The following is a 6,660-nucleotide window of genomic DNA, read 5'->3' as shown; positions in this document are numbered from 1 at the left end:
CCGCTGGTACATGGCCGGTTCTGATTGGCTGCTCGACAACTCTGACGCGATCTCTGGGTTGCGGATGTGGCCTAGTCCCGCGCGGCTCAGGTAGACCTTGCGCCTGCGAAATAGGAGGGGGTGGCCGCGTGCGCCCCCTGGGGGCAAGGAGGAAGAGTAGCAGCCGGCGCTGGCTCGTCCCTCCAAGGCAAACGTGAGTACTGCACTGGGACCCCACAGCCCTGGCGTCTTAAGTCGACTCTTCCCTTGAACTTGACGGGTTCCCAAAAGAGTAAAAGGTTAAAGTGATCTAGGTGAACTTGAAATTACAAATGCCAGAGAGAACCCCAGGATATTTAGAGCAGCCCTCAGGCAAGTACTGAGTGCTGAGGATCAACCAGAATCTCCAAGAAGAAAGTGTCCCCCAGAGCTAGAGCATGTCCCCAAGGGGCCCTGCTGTGGTTAGACCTCCCATCAGATGCTAACTTTACACAGAGTGGAAAGGAAGATCTCCAGTAATGTTCCTGAGACACACCTCCTTGAAGCAGAATCTTTACTGGGTGTCCATTGCCTAGTTTATAAGAGAGATTGGGCCGCAAGCGGTTATTCTCTCTGTCTCTCTCTGGCTCTGGCTCGCTCTCTCTCTCTCTCTCTCTCTCTCTCTCTCTCTCTCTCTCTCTCTCTCTCTCTCTCTCTCTCTCTCACACACACACACACACACACACACACACACACACACAGATGTTTACAGGAACAGGAAAATGGATATGATCCCTGATCTCAGTCACTAGTTTAATGTCAACACCCATCTGCCCTGAACCTGCCTTTCACACACCCATAGGGTCTTCAAAGTGCCCCCAGGCCAGCTGGGCACTTCCCCCACAGCACCGCTCTATTGTTTGGCCCCTCTTGCTCAAGCTCTTCCCTTCTTTTTTTCTTTTTTTTTGCCAGTCCTGGGGCTTGGACTCAGGGCCTGAGCACTGTCCCTGGCTTCTTTTTGCTCAAGGCTAGCACTCTGCCACTTGAGCCACAGTGCCACCTCTGGCCTTTTCTATATATGTGGTGCTGAGGAATCGAACCCAGGACTTCATGCATATGAGGCAAGCACTCTTGCCATGAAGCCATATTCCCAGCCCCAGCTCTTCCCTTCTTAATGCCTGTTTCCCAGCGAGGTATTGCCCAAGTCCCAACACATTTCACAAGGCTTATCCCGTGTGTGTGTGTGTGTGTGTGTGTGTGTGTGTGTGTTGCTCACTGGACTCTCAATACTAAAAGTGCAGCCAAGATTCAGTGGGCTGCCGTGGTAATCAGTGCACAATGGGTCTGATAGCTGTTTTCAAAAACTGGCTGTCCTTCTGCATGTCGAAGGAGGAAACATTCAACCTGAAGCATGCAAAGCCATCCTCTTATAAAGATTTTTCTTATTTTGTCATTTCAAAAGAGGAACAAATGTGCCATCCTTAGGAAATTTGGGATTCGGTTAAAAGTTTGGCTTTCCTAAACATATTTAACTTTCTTCCCCAGCCCAAATTTGGACCAGGGAAAGAAAAATGTACTTGTGTAGCTTCAGAAAGATGTTAAGTCCTTAATATTATGGGGATGACTTTGTTTACTTTTCCGTTAGAAAATGTTTTACATTACTTAATTCTCATCCCCAACATATGAACTATGTAGGCTAGGTGCAACCATCTAGATTATACAGAAAAGAAAACAATTTACAGATTATTAACATTAATGAACGAGGATTTGGGCTCGTAAAGCCCTAATTTAGCCTACTTACCTTCTTACTCTCTTCCCAGTTTCCTCATCTATAAACTGGTGTTGGTGCTGTGGTGCCTTTTCTCCTCCCTTTGTGGGAAACAGACAAGGATTTTTCTCCATTCACTGGGAGAACTTGATCAAACTCATAAAGCTACATCTCACAAAAATATGGAAGCCCCATGACTGGGCTCCCCTGGTATTTGTAACCATCAGACTTGTCTGCTGTGAGCCTCCCATGTACATCAAGTATAGCCAAGATTTTCCTACTTTGGTACTGATTCCTGGGAAGGTTTCTTCTCCTGAATTGTACTCTGGCAAGTTGTGATTTTTAAGTAGTCATCTGCTGGGTTTCTTTAGTTTAGGAAGGCAGAGCAGTGGTCTTTCCTGTGACCAATCTAAGAACAATCATTATTTTTCCATTTCATTTGCCTTTTATTTTTGTAAATAGGTTGTGATGCTTTCAAATCTCCTACATGCCAGCACCAAAACTGGAAGTCAAAGAAATGTTTCTGTAAATAAATCTTTATTGGAACACAGCCACATCTGTTTGTTTACGAACAGTTTATGGCACAGTTTGGTAGCTTCAACAGAGAACTCACACACTCTAAAATATGTATTATTTGGTAATTATTTGGTAATATGTATTAATTGGATAATCCCGGTTAGTATTTCCCATACACTCTCCAGACAAACTGTAATAGATATCACCATTACAGTGTATGTAGAGTTATACAGCCAGACCCTGGCTTTGGGAATGTGCCTGACTCTGTATTAGTTTAAGATAAGTTAGTGAAGTAATTTTTTTTTTTACATTCCTATATGTCATTTCATTCTGGTGAGCAACATGGTGAGAATTACATAATCAAATTATTTGTTTTTTGTACATTGTCTTCTATTTTTTCTTCTTCTTCTTTATTGTCAAAGTAATGTACAGAGAGGTTACAGTTTCATACGTTAGGCCTTGGGTACATATCTTGTACTGTTTGTTACCTCCTCCCTCATTCTCCCCCTCCTGCCCCCTTACCCTCTCCCCCCATGAGTTGTTCAGTTGGTTTACACCAAACAGTTTTGCAAGTATTGCTTTTATAATCATTTGTCTTTTTATCCTTTGTCTCTCAATTTTAATATTCCCTTTCACTTTCCTAGTTCTAATGCCAGTATATACAGTTTCCAATGTACTCAGATAAGATACAGTGTTAGTGCAGGTACAACCACAGGAAGTGGATACAAGAGGATCACCAACAATAGAAGCTATGGTTTCACATGGCATGTTGAAAGTAATTACAACAGTGATATAACAATTGTTTCCATAACATGGAGTTCATTTCACTTAGCATTATCTTATGCATTCATAGGGGCATAGCTATTAGGCTCTTGTGATCCTCTGCTGTGACTAGCCTAAGCCTGTGCTAATTATTCCCTATGAGGGAGACCATAGAGTCCATGTTTCTTTAGGTCTGGCTCACTTCACTTAATATATTTTTCCAAGTCCTTCCATTTCCTTATGAATGGGGCAATATTGTTCTTTCTGTTAGAGGCATAAAATTCCATTGTGTATATGCACCACATTTTCCTGATTCATTTGTCTACTGAGGGGCATCTGGGTTGGTTCCATATTTTAGCACTGAGTTGTTGATCAGATAAAGTTACACTCATGTAATGCTTAAAATTAGAAAAAAATGTAAAATTATATTTTGAACAATTTATAATTATAAAGGCTGACAAACTCTGTGTGTGTGTACGTGTGCGTGTGCGCGCATGTGCAGATGAGTGCATGTGCCAGTCCTGGAACTAAAACTGAGGGCTTAGGCACCCTGCCTGAGCTTTTATGCTCGAGTAGCATTCTACCACTTGAGCCCACAGCTCCATTTTTGGCCATTTGGTAATTAATTGGAGATAAGAGCCTCATGGACTCTTCCTGTCCAGATTGATTTTGAACCATGATCCTCAGATCTCAGCCTCTTGAGTAGCTAAAATTAAAGGCATGAGCCACTGGCCCCCAGCTCTAACAAAGTGTCTATGTTAATATTAATCATCACAACCTACAATGTCATCTTTAATAAAAGTTCCAAGATCCTTAGTTAACTTTAAGACCTTGAAATAATGTTAAATTAGCCTAATTAATTGAGTCATGAATTATCTAGATAACTTTTAAGTAACATATAATACATTAAATTTTATTTACCCAAGTGTGTACATAATGTATTATATATATACATGTATAATGTGTGATTGATATGTGAGAGCGTGAGTGATTTGACTACAAAATACAAAGACATCCTAAACCTAATAAAAAACAAAAAAACAGATGGCTATGCCCTGCTGATATAGTTTGTCTTGATATATTTGCTCTACATAAATATAGCCCTGATTTGATGGCTTCAGATAAAATACTTTTAATACATTTGAAGAACAAAAGATAATATCTCTAAAATAAACTGTACAAATTTACCTTTAGGAAAGAGAATGCATTTAATTTTCTTTAATGAAAAAAAAATGAGTAATTCAATGGCTAACAGATATATAGAAATCTATTTAGCCTTACTAAGTCAGGGAAAAAATTAATTCAATGAGATATCATTTTCTTATGCATTGAATTAGTAAAAAGAAAAGATAAGAATAAATTATGCTTATGCTAATTATGTGGAAACAAGGACCTACAGACACTGTTAATAACATTCCTAGGTGAATGATTTTCATGAGCTATATTTTATGTGATACATGGACATTTGATACCTCTTCATATAATTTGCAGTGGCATCTATGACTATTAAAAAGAAAAAAGCCAGGCACTAATGGCTCATGCCTGTAATCTTAGCTACTCAGGAGTCTGAGATCTATAAGTCACAGTTCAAAACCAGCTGGAGAAGGAAAGTCTATGACTCTTAAGTCTATGAGACTCTTATCTCCAATTAACCAGGAAGAAAAAGCAAAACAGGAGTGGAGCTGTGGCTCAAGTGGTAGAGCACTAACCTTGATCACAAAAGCTCCCAGGCCCTGATTCAAGCCCCAGGACCACTGCTTCTCCCCACCCCCAGATCCCCCCCCCCCATACACACATAAAGTAATGACTAGGAGTTTAGCTTAGTGAAATGCTTGCTTGAGTAACATGCCCCTTGGATTCAATCTCCAGCATTGAAAACAAAGGGGGGAGGGGAGGGTGCTAAGAGATCCTAAATAAGAAAAGAGTATCCCAACCTAATCCACAGGAAACACTGATCTAATCCAGGGTCAGGAAAGTTGAGGTGAGGGGACAGGAAGAAAATAACTGGAGCCAAATGACTGCAAACCGTTTTCCTGAATTCAAGATGGATGCACTTAAAAACAACCCCAACTCTAAAGGCAATTTGTCAGTGACTATTTTGAAAGCTGAATAATGGCTATTTAATCAAATCCTCTATATTGGATTCCTAAGAACAGTGTTTTGTGGGAAATGTCAGAGTATATTAAAACTGTATCTTGCCTTAGAAAAAAAGATGGAGAAATCGATTATACCAGCACTTTCCTGACAAAAGATATCACTTGGAATAAAGGATCAATGCTAGGGTTCCGAGATGTGTGAATGAAACTGTTATGATTACCCGTAATTATTTCTGGGATGGCAGCAGTCCATGAAGTTTATTCTCCAAGGGATAAGCGAATCTGTGCTTTGGAATACTTACAATATTCCCTGAGGTTTGAGCCTGATAAGCTGGCAATAACTCAATGTTTTTTAAGAACGCAATTTTTAACCTTTACCACACAACTATGAATGTATCTAACGGAAAAAAAAATCATTGAGTTATAGGCTGACTTGCAGAAAGAAGAATCATTTCTTCCTGTGCATCTGTTCATAAGCAATTTTATCTAAGAGCAAATTATCTAATTAACTAAATGAGGCATGATAAAAATGAAAGCATTGTATAACTTAGAGGTAATGTCTCTATGTTACAGACTTGAAAGAACTGAACATTGTCAATGCCTCACTTTCCAACATATTTACCAAGGTTTATTTTTTAGGGAAGAGGCCAGAATGCTGGACTACATCCTCAAAACTAGAACATCACTTAATGAGGGAGACATAGTAAACAGCTACAGAAGACATGTGGGGCAGCTTAGTCTTGGACTTGTCCCTCTAGACCTTGGAAAAAATGAATACCTGTTGTTTTAGCCACTCAGAGTCTACATTTTGCTATGGTGTTTTAACTGGAGGAATGCAGATGCTTAACTGAACAAATTACTATTCTGGATTTTGTGAGTAGATGTATTCAGTGTGCCTTACATCTCTGTGAATTCTACAGTAGACTAAAGTCTAAAAAGAAACAAGTAGAAGGTATTGGGATGATAGCTTCATGGTGGAGCAGCACTTAACAAGCACCCAAGTTGCTGAGTCTCATCCATAGTACCCAAAGCAAAAACAAACACACAAAAACCCAAAGTACAATCAAGCTCTAGCCCCATGTCTTCCAGTACATGTAAACTCAATACCATGTCACCGCTCTTTTTTTTTTTTTTGGCCAGTCCTGGGCCTTGGACTCAGGGCCTGGGCACTGTCCCTGGCTTCCTTTTGCTCAAGGCTAGCACTCTGCCACTTGAGCCACAGCGCCACTTCTGGCCATTTTCTGTATATGCGCCACTTCTGGCCATTTTCTGTATACGTGGTGCTGGGGAATTGAACCCAGGGCCTCATGTATATGAGGCAAGCTCTCTTGCCACTAGGCCATATCCCCAGCCCCATGTCACTGCTCTTATTTACTGTCCTCTCTACCTGTTAAAGACTTGATTCTTTCTCGGAGCCCTCAAGGCTTAGAAATTCTGATTCTAAATATCTAGGCCATATCAGTGGGCATAGATTATTATAATTATCTATCATTAGTGTTTTTTTGGAGAGAAATATAGGTCGAACACATTATAAAAGAACTGAAGCCATGCCTGTAGCAA

This window comes from Perognathus longimembris, chromosome 9 (genome assembly GCF_023159225.1).
Source record: "Perognathus longimembris pacificus isolate PPM17 chromosome 9, ASM2315922v1, whole genome shotgun sequence".
NCBI classification, from domain to species: domain Eukaryota; kingdom Metazoa; phylum Chordata; class Mammalia; order Rodentia; family Heteromyidae; genus Perognathus; species Perognathus longimembris.
Note: the sequence above shows the minus strand (reverse complement) of the source record.